At 41.4% G+C, this 13,291-nt stretch overlaps 1 pseudogene; it reads right to left on the bottom strand.

Annotated features, from left to right (window-relative positions):
- Positions 1-12,434, bottom strand: part of LOC124975266 (mothers against decapentaplegic homolog 1-like) — a 56,268-nt pseudogene extending 43,834 nt beyond the window's left edge.
- Positions 12,435-13,291: the final 857 nt, after the last annotated feature.

The raw sequence follows: 13,291 nt of genomic DNA, 5'->3' as shown, positions 1-13,291 counted from the left end.
ACATAATATAAGTGGATCAATTTCAAGCAATGCAATAGTAGAAGCCACAAAATTCTACAAGGCAAGAAAAGCCTGGGGCCAGAGGGAATCTCAGCCGAGTTTTACAAGAACTTCAAAGGAGAAATAATATCAAAATTCCTCAAAGTATTCCATGGAATAGAAAAGGAGGGAACCCTTACAAATTCATTCTATGAAGCTAGTGTCACACTGATACCAAAACCAGAAAAAGACCCATCAAGGAAAGAAAACTTCAGAACAATATCCCTGATGAACATAGATGCAAAACCCCTTAAAAAAATTCTGTCAAATCTCATATGAAAACATATTAAGAAGATAATGCACCATGACCAACTAGGGTTCATCCAGGGATGCAAGGTTGGTTCAAGAACCAGAAATCAATAAATGTAATTCATTACATCAGTAGACTTAAAATTAAGAATCATATGATTATTTCAATAGGTGCAGAAAAAGTGTTTGGTAAAATACAGCACCCCTTCATGAATAGAATACTAGAAGAAATAAGGATAATAGAATATACCTCAACAATGTTAAGGCTATGCTAAGCCTATCATTATAAGTGGAGAAAAACTAAAAGTATTCCCTCTAAAAACTGGAACATGGCAGGGATGTCCTGTTTCGCCATTTCTATTCAACACTGTCCTTGAAACACTAGCCAGAGCAATTAGATCAAAGAAATTAAAAGAATACAAATAGGAAAATAAGAATTCAAGCTATCACTATTTCTTGATGACATGATTCTATATTTAGAGGACCAAAAATACCCTACCAGGAAACTTCTAGAACTAATGAATTCAGCAAAGTAGAAGGATATAAAATCAACTTGCATAAATCTTATGCATTTCTATTCAAAAGTGATGAATCCTCTGAAAGAGAAATTAGGAAAACTACTCCATTCACAATAACCTTAAATAAAATGAAATAATTCAAAATCAATCTAACAAAAGAGGTGAGAAAACTCTATTAAAAATTACAGAACACTAAAGAAAAAAATTAAAGAAAACCTTAAAAGATGGAAAGATCTCCCATGTTATTGGATAGGCAGAATTAATGTTGTCAAAATGGCCATACTACCAAAGGTGCTATGCAGATTCATTGCAATTCCAATTAAAATCCCAAGGATGTACCTCATAGAAAAAGATAAAGCAATCATAAAATTCATCTGAAGAAATAAGAGACCTGGAATAACCAAAGCAATCCTCAGCAGGAAGAGTGATGCAGGAGGCATCACAACACCTGACCTTAAAATGTACTATAGACCAATAGTAACAAAAATGGCATGGTATTGGCACCAAAACAGATGGGCAGATCAGTGATACAGAATAGAAGACACAGAGACAAACCCACATAAATACAATTATCTCATACTAGATAAAGATGCCAAAAACTTACAATTAAAGAAAGATAAACTCTTCAACAAATGGTGCAGAAATCCCTATGCAGTAAAATGAAAATTAAAACCCTATCTCTCACCCTGCACAAGATTCAGCTCAAAATGGATCAAGGACCTGGGCATTAGTCTGGAGACCCTTCACCAAATAGAAGAAAAGGAGGCCCAAATCTTCATGTTTGCTTAGAACAGACTTCCTTAACAAGACCCCCATAGTGCAAGAAATGAAAACAAGAGTCAATAAATGGGATAGATTCAAATGAAAAAAACTTTTTCTAAGCAAAGGAAACAATTAATGTGAATAGAGGAAATCTTTTGCCATGTACACTTCATACAGGGCACTAATCTCCAAAATTTATAAAGAACTTAAAAAGTGTTATACCAAAAATACAAAGAACCTAATCACTAAATGGGCTAAAGACAAGGGCAGAAATTTGACAGTAGAAGATACACAAGTGGTCAACAAATATATGAAAAAGTGTCCAACCTCTCTAGTAATTAGATAAATGCAAATCAAAAACACCCTAACAGTTCATCTCATTTCAATTAGAATGGCTATTTCCAAGAACATAAGCAGTGATAGATGTTGGTGTGGTTGTGGGGAAAAAGGCACACTCATCCATGCTGATGGAGTTGCAAGTGGGTGCAGCAATTCTGAAAAGCAGTATGGCAATCCCTCAGAAAACCTGGAATGGATCCACCATTTGACCCAGTTTTCCCACCCTTAGGTTAATACCCAAAGTACTTAAAATCAGCATACTATAGTAATGCAGTAATGCTATAAACACTGATGTAGCCACATCAATGTTTATAGCAGCTCAATTCACAATAGCTAGCTGGAACCAATCTAGATTTCTTCAGGGGATGAATGGATAAAGAAACTGTGGTGTATATATATATATATATATATATATATATATAATGGAATATTACTCAGCCATAAAGAATAGTAAAATTATGGCAGGCAAATGGATGAAATTGGAGAATATCATGCTAAGTGAGATAAGCCAATCTCAAAAAAACCAAAGGATGAATGATCTCACTGATAAGCAGATGAAGACACATAATGGGGGGTGAGAGAGGGGCAAGAATGGAGGAGAGAGGGACTGTATAGATGGAAAAGAGAGGTGGGAGGGGTGGGGGAGAAGGAAAAAATAACAGAATGAGTCAAAAACTATTACCCTAGGTAAATGTATGATTACACAAATGGTATGTCTCTATTTCATGTACAAACAGAGAAACAAGATGCATCCCATTTGTTTACAATAAAAATAAATTTAAAAAAAGAAATGTATATATACACAAAGGAATATCACTAAGCCAAAGAATAAAATTATGGCATTTTCTGGTAAATAAATGGAGCTGGAGTATATCATACTAAGTGAAATAAGCCAATCCCAAAAAACTAAAGGCCAAATACTTTTTCTGATAAGTGCATGATGTATATAATGGGGTTTGGGGTAGGATGTGGGGTTAGAGAAGAATGGAGAAACTGGATTGTGTAGAGCAAAATGAGAGTAGGGAAGGGGATGGGAAAAGGAAAGATAGTAGAGAGAGACAAACCATGTTACCCTCTGTATACGTATGATTACCTGAATGGTGTGAACCTATATTGTGTACCAGAGAAATGAAAAATTTGTACCCCATTAGTGTTCAAATAATAAAAATAAAGTCTATAAAAATTTGAAAAAATTAAAAAATAAAAACAAAAACCCTAGTCATCTATCCAAGGGAGACTGGTGCCAGGACTCTCCTCGGATTCTATAATCTGTGGATGCTCAATTCCTTTATATAAAATGGTGTAGGATTTAGATATAACTTACATAGATACTCCTCCACACTGTAAATCATCTCTGATTACTTACAAAACCTATACAATGCAAGTGCTACATAGACAGTTGTTATACTCTATTGTTTAGAGAATAATGGAAATAAAATTATCTATACATGTTCAGTAGAGATGTATTTTTTATGAATATTTTAAATCCCCAGTTTGTTCTACATATGAATGCAGAATCCACAGGTATGGAAGGTCAGATGGATATTCTTTACCTACAAAAAGGGACACATATATTGTGGGGGTTTCCGGGACCCCCAGCCTTAGGCATGGTCAAGATGGCGCCTGATGCTGAGCCAAAAGCGGCCAGCTATACAGTAAACAACCAGCGAATTCCAATGATTGGCTAGTTAACAATGTGACTAGAGCATGCCCCCCTCGTGTACCCATCCTATGCCTGCAGCTGTCCGCGTTTATCTCGTGTACTCTCCCTGATTGGTTGAAGTGTATATAAGCCTGGTGGGTGGGAGAGTAGGGGGGAGAAGCTGAGGAAGAGGCAGAAGCAGCGGGGATGGCAGAAGTGGAAGAAGCTGGGGGATGGAAGAAGCGGCGAAGGCGGAGGCGGAGGTTGAAGCCAAGCTGGAAGCAGGGAGTACGTGGGAGCTGGAAGAAGCTGGGAGAAGGGAAGCTGGGAGTGCGCGGAAGCTAGGGGTAAGAGAAGCGTAGGAGAGGAACTGTGCACAATAAACTTCCAAAGCTTCAGACATTTGTCGTGTCTCTCTCTGCAGCCAGAGGGGACGCGATAACTGGTGCCGAAACCCGGGAAGATGAAGGCCTTATAAAAGAAAACAAGGTAAGATATTTGAAAAAATTTTTTTTTGTATACAAGTTGAACCGGTTATAAAAAAGTTAAAGGGTGTCAGGATGCGCCATTGGCGGTCCTGGGGACACACGGAGTGCGGTCCGGTTGAAAGGTATCGGGATCCTGACGCGTAGAACGCGGGTATCGGGACACGCCATCAGCGGTCCTGACACGTGGAACGCGGTCTAATTAAAGTGAAAGTAGAAACAGGCTTGGAGCAGTCCAATTAGGTAGTACGTGAAAAGCCGCTATAAAATTTTTAATGCGCACTTGATAGTTTTCCTTTCAGTAATCTCGTTGCTCCTGGCAGCTAGGCCACTGTTTGTTATTGTAATTACCATAACTAAAGCTATTCAAATTAGTAACAATGGGGTCTGAAACGTCTAAATTCAGAATGCAGCAACCCCTTAGGGAGTTATTGAAAAACCATGGGACGCCATTGAAGGAAAAAACAGCTAAAGTATTTCTTGATACTGTGAAAGGATTTCCCCTTGGTTTTTGGATGAGGGCCTTTTGAATACCCTACAGTGGGAACAGCTGGGGAAAGACCTTCGTATAGCAGATAGGCAAAATCCTTTACCAGTAGGCACTATGGCTATTTGGTCTCTTATTAAATCCTGTCTGCAAGATAAAAACAAAAAACCTTCACTCATCGAACCTTTAGCTGAGGGAAGACAGGTTTTGGAAGAAATAAAAGAGGAACGTTCATATCTTTCTCAAAATTCAGAAAAAGGAACTAACTCAGATGAGGAATTATCGGAAGGGGAATTATCGGGAGAGGAATTGGAAAAAAGAGTACAAAGATTAAGACTAGATAAAAAGCCCCCTCTAGTGTCCATGTTGCCTAGTGCACCTCCCATAAATAGGGAACTCCCTCATGAAGCGTCCGGCTTCGGGTTACGCTCAGAATGGAGTCATCTTGGATCTGTAGCGTATCCTGTTTTTGAGGATGCTCAAAATCAAAGATTCCACCAACCCTTAGACTTTAAAATAGTGAAACAGTTAAAAGAAGCAGTTAGCACATATGGTCCTCAGTCAGCTTTTACTATAGCCTTGGTAGATACTTTGACATCATTAAACTTGGTGCCTCAGGACTGGACTAATCTTGCTAGGGCCGCTCTGTCTGGGGGACAGTACCTTATGTGGAAAACATCATGGCAAGAAATATCTGCGGACACCGCCCGCCGAAATGCAGCAGCGGGGAATCCCCAAATCGATAGGGACATGCCTATGGGCGTAGGACCTTATGAAACCCTTCAGGCACAGCTTAATTATCATCCAGCAGTCTATGCGCAAATTGCCGTGGCTGCAACCAAGGCCTGGAAAACATTACAAGGAGCAGGAGATTTGCAGGGCCAGTTGTCAAAGGTAACTCAAGGGAATAATGAGCCCTATGTGGATTTTGTCGATAGGCTAATTCAGACAGCATCACGCATCTTTGGAGATGCAGAGCAAGCCATGCCCCTAGTGAAACAGTTGGCTTACGAACAAGCTAACAGGTGGTGTAGGGAGGCCATAAGACCATGGAGAAACAAAGACTTGTCCGCCTACTTAAAAGTGTGTAGAGATGTAAATGATACTTCGGAGCAGAGCAGTGCCTTTGTAGCAGCCATAGACAGACAAACCACCTTGCTGTCTGCTGCACTTGCACAAGCCCAGGGGAGGTTCCCTTCAAGAACTAATAAAGAGTCTTTAGGATCATGTTTTGTGTGTGGACAGAAGGGACATCTAAAAGCCACTTGTCCAAACAAAAGGCCACCTTTTGCCCGGGATGGGAACATCTATACAAAGAATAACCTGGGAACCGGACCTGGGCTATGTCCAAGATGCAGAAGAGGAAGTCATCGGAATAGTGCCTGTCAGCCTATTAGAGATAGGGAGGATAATTTCCTAGGGTCGAATCCTGAACTTCAAAAAAAACGGGAGACAGGGCCCTCCCCGGGGCCCGCAACAAATATACGGGGTAATTCAACAAGTTCCCCGACGGTGGTATCCTCCCACAGAGAAGGGGAGCGCAAAGCCACCTCAGGAAGTGCCGGATTGGACATCTGTGCCACCTCCAGACTCATACTAACTCCAGATATGGGGGTGCAGATGATTGATACTGATTGGCATGAAAAAATCCCACAGAACAGTGTAGGACTATTACTAGGTAGAGGTTCCTCAACACTAAAAGGACTTATAGTACACCCAGGGGTTATCGATCCTGATTTCACTGGACAAATAAAAGCCTTGGTCTCTTCACCAAAAGGAATTACGGTCATCTCTCCAGGGGATCGCATTGCACAAATGCTTATATTGCCCAGTCGACATTCTTTGTGGCCCAGTAAAAATACAAATAAAAGACAAGGAGGTTTTGGATCAACAGGAACCACTTTAATAAGCCTTGCTGTGGATATGGGACAGAGGCCCCTCCTAGAATTAAGGGTGGGAAATATGGAATTTGCGGGTTTGTTGGATGCGGGAGCAGACAAGAGTATTGTTGGCACAGTGGTCTGGCCAGGGCACTGGCCATTGATCGCAGCAGCTCAGAGTTTGAGAGGCTTAGGAGTAGCAGAAAGCCCCAATCAAAGTGCTTCCTCATTATCGTGGAAAGATACAGAGGGACACACAGGGATATTTCAGCCATATGTCTGTAATGTTCCTATTAGCCTATGGGGACGAGACGTCCTGCAGCAAATGGATATGAAACTCACCACTGACCAGATTTACCAAGGGACTCCTGTAAGAAATATGTTACAAAATATGAACTATGATGTTAAAAAAGGATTAGGAAGACATAGTCAAGGATCTACCCAACCACTGCCTTTACTTCCACCAAAAAATGATTCTCATGGATTGGGTTTTTCCTAGGGGCCACTGATAAACCATCAATCCCTATAATATGGAAAGATGATAAGCCTCGCTGGATTCCACAGTGGCCCCTAACAAAAGAGAAGCTAGAGGCAGCTCATAAGTTAGTACAAGAGCAGGTACAAGCAGGTCATTTACAACATTCTACCTCTCCTTGGAATACTCCAATATTCTTAACAAAGAAAAAATCAGGAAAATGGAGGTTATTACATGATTTAAGAGCCATAAATGAACAAATGTACCCTATGGGACCCATCCAATGTGGACTCCCTCTTGTTACTGCACTACCAAAAAATTGGCCTACTATTATTCTGGATTTAGAGGATTGCTTTTTCTCTATACCCTTACACAAAAATGATTGTTGGAGATTTGCCTTTACTTTGCCCTCTCTTTATCACACTCAGCCTGACCAGAGATTCGAATGGACCGTGTTGCCTCAAGGTATGGCTAACAGTCCTACTATATGTCAAATATACGTAGATAAAGTGTTAACAACTACTAGACAAAAGTTTAAGAGATTGTTGATTTATCATTATATGGATGACATACTTATTTGCCATCCAGAAAAAGAAGTTTTGTTAGAAGCATTACAATTTATAACTCAAGCATTAGAAAAGAGAGGACTAACGATAGCTCCTGAAAAATTACAATTAGAGGAGATCCAAGAATATCTGGGTACAAGGCTCACTGCTACTACAGTCAGACCAACAAGGTTGACCATCAGGACAGATCAATTGAATACCTTGAACGATTTTCAGAAACTCTTAGGTGACATTAACTGGATCAGATCCTATTTAAAATTATCCACAGGGGAATTAAAACCTTTATTCGATATATTAAAAGGTAATCCTGACTTGAATTCCCCTAGGAAACTTACTCCCGAAGCACGGATATCCTTAGAGCTAGTAGAGAATAGACTTCAGCAGTGTTATGTTGATCATTGTGATCCTACTCAACCATTAAGTTTAATCATAATCTCAGAGAAGCATACCCCTTTTGGCATAGTTTGCCAAGGAGGACCTTTGCAAAGTATAAATCTCCCTAGCTCTCCGGCTAAAACATTGCAATCATATCCCCAAGCTATTGCTCAGGTAATATTCAAGGGAATGGAATCTTGCATTACTGTTTTTGGAATCCATCCGTCTATTATTATAACTCCTTATTCCACTCAGCAAATTAAATGGCTAATTAATAGTGATGATGATTGGTCAGTATTATATTGTTCCACTTCAGCTCAGTTCGATAACCATTATCCCCAACATCCCTGGATTCAATTCTGTAAAAATACTCCCATAGTTTTTCCAAAAGTGACTAGTGTCCAGCCTCTTAAAGACTGTGTAACCATTTTTACTGATGGCTCCAAAAATGGAGTAGGTGCAGTACTTATCAGTAAGCAACTTCACACCATAATAGTTCCACCCAACTCCGCACAGGTTACTGAACTTGCAGCTGTAATATTAGCCTTTAAATTAGCAGATAATCAGCCATTCAATCTTCTATCTGATAGCTTATATATCGTTAACGCTTTACAGGTTCTTGAAACGGTACCCCATATTTCTTCCATGTCCACGGTAGCTTCTTACTTTACTACGCTACAAAACCTTATCCTACAGCGTAAACATCTATTCTATGTAGGACATATTAGAGCTCATCCTAATTTACCAGGACCTTTGGCCAATGCTAATGACTTGGTAGATATGGCCACCAAATCAATTTTTGTTTTTTCCATAGAGGAACAGGCAAAACTCTTTCATGAAAAATTTCATGTAAATTCCACTACTTTGAGCAGAAAATTTCCTATATCTAAATGTATGGCTCGACAAATAGTAAAAAATTGTCAACATTGTGCTCCTTTAATTCCAGTACAATCCTTTGGAGTTAACCCCAGGGGACTGCTGCCTGGTCATATTTGGCAGATGGATGTAACCCATATTTCTGAATTTGGTACTGTTAAGTATGTACATGTGTCAGTAGACACTGCTTCAGGGGTCATTATGGCTTCCACTCATTCTGGAGAAAAGGTAAAAGATGTCATTCAACACTGCCTACAAGCATTTGCTGGCTGGGGCATACCTAAAGTTATTAAAACAGATAATGGTCCTGCTTATACTTCCAAAAGCTTCCGGTTGTTTTTACAAACATTTAACATCCAATCAGTCACTGGCATCCCCTATAATCCTCAGGGACAGGGCATTGTGGAAAGAGCACATCTTACTTTAAAAAATTGTCTAAATAAACAAAAAGGGGGAATAGGAGCCTCCTACAAGTCTCCTAAAGATAAACTTAATTTAGTTCTTTTCATTCTAAATTTCTTAACTCTGGATAGGGATGGCCATTCTGCAGCTGATCGACATTATAATCCCCATAATACTCCTCAAGTATGGGCAAAATGGAAAGATATCCTGACAGGTTGTTGGAAAGGACCGGATCCAGTCCTTCGTTGGGTCCGAGGGTCTGTTTGTATTTTCCCACAGGATCAACAGACTCCAGTCTGGATTCCAGAAAGGCTAATCAGAGTTTTACAGCATGCAAGTGATGCTGCTCCTCCTCACAATGGTGAGTCTGAGCCTTCCTCCAATAACAAAAACTCAGACGGAAAGGCAAACCCGGAACCTATGGGCCATTGTTAGCCTGGCCATATTTTTCACTTCTAATTAACACATTTTTTATCCTTCCTTTTCTTGTTTTTCACCAATTCCTCTACAAGCCTGTCAATTCTACTGATGATTTTTCAGGTCATGCTGCTTTCGGAGATAAGGATATTTCTAGCCTTTCTTTGCTTTAACAGGAGGAATTTCTGCACTTTGCCGTTGGAATCATACTACAAATCAGACCCAGAGTAGAGCAACTCATTCTGCTGACCCTAGCTATGATGTTGCTTTTCCTCCCACGTCAGCTTGTGTATTTCCTCTCTTTTATGTTTCTACCAACTAACATTTCTAATAACACCTCTTAACTGTTCACTAACCGTATGCTATCTCTCACAATGCTGGAATGGTTCTTTTGCCACCTGTGCAATTTGCACATTTCTATCTTCCTACCAGCCCTAGTTTCTGTTGCAGATATAGAATTGCCAGTGCTATTATCAAGAAACAGAAGAGGCTTTGACATTGCAACAGCTGTGATCATTGCCACCACAGTCCTTGCAGTAGCAGCATTGACACAACCACAACAACGATCATTTGGCTGAAAATGCAGCTGCAGCCTTGCAGACCATAGAGACTCTATCAGAGAATGGACTCATTATAAGAACAAGTGGATACCTTGCAAGAACTTTTGGGACTGGGATGCGTTTATTCCCTGAGAGCTGTTTTGTGTTGCCCATATTGTAACTCCATTGGGATGTATATTGTTTCTGTATTTAATATGGCTATATGGTTTTTCTTCTGTTTATAGATTTGTCAAACAGCGGGCAGGCTTAGGAGCTATAGTGGTACTCCTCTGCCCTGGCCTCCTTCTCTTCATTCGTTTTGGCATGCATCTGCAAGCTAGCCAATAGAGAGATCAAATTATCTTTCATCAGGCCATGACCGCCCTAAAGGCCGACAGCCCCCCATTAGTATGGCTCTTGATGCTGGATCGGTAGTCAAAGACGGGTAATGAAGGAGGTGGCTGTGTACCGACCTAAGACAGGAGCTGCAGCATGCTCTGCAGGCTCTGATGACGGGTAAGGACATATGCTGACCACTCAGCCTAAGACAGACACCGTCCCGAGCCTTAGTTTAATATTAAAGAAGGGGGATCTGTGGGGGTTTCCGGGACCCCCAGCCTTAGGCATGGTCAAGATGGCGCCTGACGCTGAGCCAAATGCGGCCAGCTATACAGTAAACAACCAGCGAATTCCAATGATTGGCTAGTTAACGATGTGACTAGAGCATGCCCCCTTCGTGTACCCATCCTATGCCTGCAGCTGTCCGCGTTTATCTCGTGTACTCTCCCCTGATTGGTTGAAGTGTATATAAGCCTGGTGGGTGGGAGAGTAGGGGGGAGAAGCTGAGGAAGAGGCAGAAGCGGCGGGGACGGCAGAAGCAGAAGAAGCTGGGGGACGGAAGAAGCGGCGAAGGCGGAGGCGGAGGTTGAAGCCAAGCTGGAAGCAGGGAGTACGCGGGAGCTGGAAGAAGCTGGGAGAAGGGAAGCTGGGAGTGCGCGGAAGTTGGGGTAAGAGAAGCGTAGGAGAGGAACTGTGCACAATAAACTTCCAAAGCTTCAGACATTTGTCGTGTCTCTCTCTGCGGCCAGAGGGGACGCGATAATATATAAAAACTTGGAATACCTTATAATAGTAACAAATGATGTCACAGTCCAATTCCTTCATATCCTCCACTAGAGATGATGATAAGTGCTGTTCTCATGGACAAAGTGGTAAGTCCCAACTGCTACCATGATGTACTTCCCCCCATGTACATCGATGCCAAGCAACAGCATGTTACTTTCTAATTTTCTCCTCTTGTGATATATTTCAGCTAGGTTTGTCTACAGAAATGCGTAGAACCAAAGTGAAACAAAAAATAAATCCAGAAATGCAACATTTACTAAAAACTAGTGTTACTAGTACTGCAGTGATGATTTTCACAGCCTGTTTCCAACAGAGCTGATTAAAGAGTTCTAAGCTGTTAAAATGTATGGAACAGCATGGGCTGCTACGGTTTGGATTGGGAATGTACCCCAAAGGCCATGTGTTAAAGGCTGTTCACCAGGGTGGCATTATTGGCAGGTGGTGGGACCTTTTAAAAGGTGGGCCTACTGAAGGTCTTCCAGTCCTTGAGGGCATGCCCTTGAGGGGCAGAGTGGAATCCCAGCTTTCATACTCAAGAGGAGCATTGATCTGCCACGCATGCCAGGCCATGGTGTGCTGCCTTACCACAGGCCCAAAAGCAAGGAATCCAACTGATTGTGAACTGAATCCCCTCAAATTGTGGCCAAAACAGACCTTCTCTCCTTACGAGTTGATTATGTCAGGTGTTTGCTACAGTGAGAGGCTAGTGCACTAACACATGGGCTCATGTTGTCTTTCTCTCACACAAAGACATGCACACAAGTTGGCCTGATACTTTGGAATTACAACCAAAGACAGAAATTCTGTTGTTTCTAAGACTATGAATCTGTTGCTTGACACATTAAGCAAACACAGAAAGCACACTCACCAGGGCTTTCTATGGAGTAGGGATTGATGCAGACTTCTTCTGCTTGAAGCCAAAAGGAAACTTACAGCACTCCAGGGGCTTTAGCTCATGGTGGCTCTGAAGATCCAGCCAGCACCACATGCAGCAGCAAATGATGTGAGGCAGTGCCTTCTAGTTGGAGACCTGCAGCCTGCTGTCCAGCAGGTGGGAGATGGTGACACAGTGATGGGGTTGCCTGGGGCAGCTCAGGGCCTTCTCCTGCTCCTCCATGGTTCCCTTCTTCTTCTTCAGTTTTTTCACCACAACAGCAACAGCCTTTTCTGACCATTTTTCTTCTTCATCACACTGTTTCCACCCAAGAAGTGTCTTTGCAGCTGGACTTGTGAAGGAAAACAAACTCGAAACACTCATAATGATGGTGCTGGATATACACTCCTGGATGTGGTGAAACACAGGAGTCTCCCCATGTAAATGGGTAGCAAAGGAGATCACAGTTTATTTACATAGGATTCTCTGTAGCTTCTTAGTTAGCAGTCCTGACAGGGAGAAATCACTATTCCTTCTGTTCTAAAACATAATCCAAAGTCAGTACCTAGAAAAGAAAAAAAGGGGAAAATGTTTAGAATCACACAACCATAATTAATTTAATTACTATGTGACAGGTAGCTATTTTACATAGTTTTATGTACAGAAAGTTCCCGGCTTACAGTGATTCAACTTTACAACTTTTCTACTATGCAATGGTTTTACTGGGATGGAGCCCCGTTCTAAGTCAGGGATCATCTGTCCCAGTTTGCCAAGGACTGAATGACATTCCCCTTAAATTCACATACTGAATCTCCAGCCCCTGGTGGGACTCTGGATGTGGGCCTCTAAGGAACTATTTAGGGGCAAATAAAGTCATAAGGGTGGCACCATACTCAACAGGATCGATGGTCTTATAAGAGGAAGAAGAAGATCCCCAACACCTGTGCCCAAGAATTGCAGAAGGGCTTTGTTAGCAAAGAGCAAGTCAGGTATACGGCTCTCACCAGAAGACTGTCCAGACCCTCCATCCAGAACCTTCCAGGCTCCAGAAATAAGAGCAAATAAATTTCTGTTTTAAATCACCCAGTTTAAATTTAAATTTGTTTTAAACCACCCAGAGACCAAAGCAGAACTATACACAATATTTAACCCTTTTAACAATCCTTTGAGATAGGTGATGTAACTGCTTCCACTTTACAGATGAGTAAATTAAGGCAGTTTAAAAGTAGTGTGTAAGCATT

Source organism: Sciurus carolinensis, unplaced genomic scaffold (genome assembly GCF_902686445.1).
Source record: "Sciurus carolinensis unplaced genomic scaffold, mSciCar1.2, whole genome shotgun sequence".
In the NCBI taxonomy this organism is placed as follows: Eukaryota; Metazoa; Chordata; class Mammalia; order Rodentia; family Sciuridae; genus Sciurus; species Sciurus carolinensis.
Note: the sequence above shows the minus strand (reverse complement) of the source record. Positions and strands in the feature narration are given on the sequence as shown.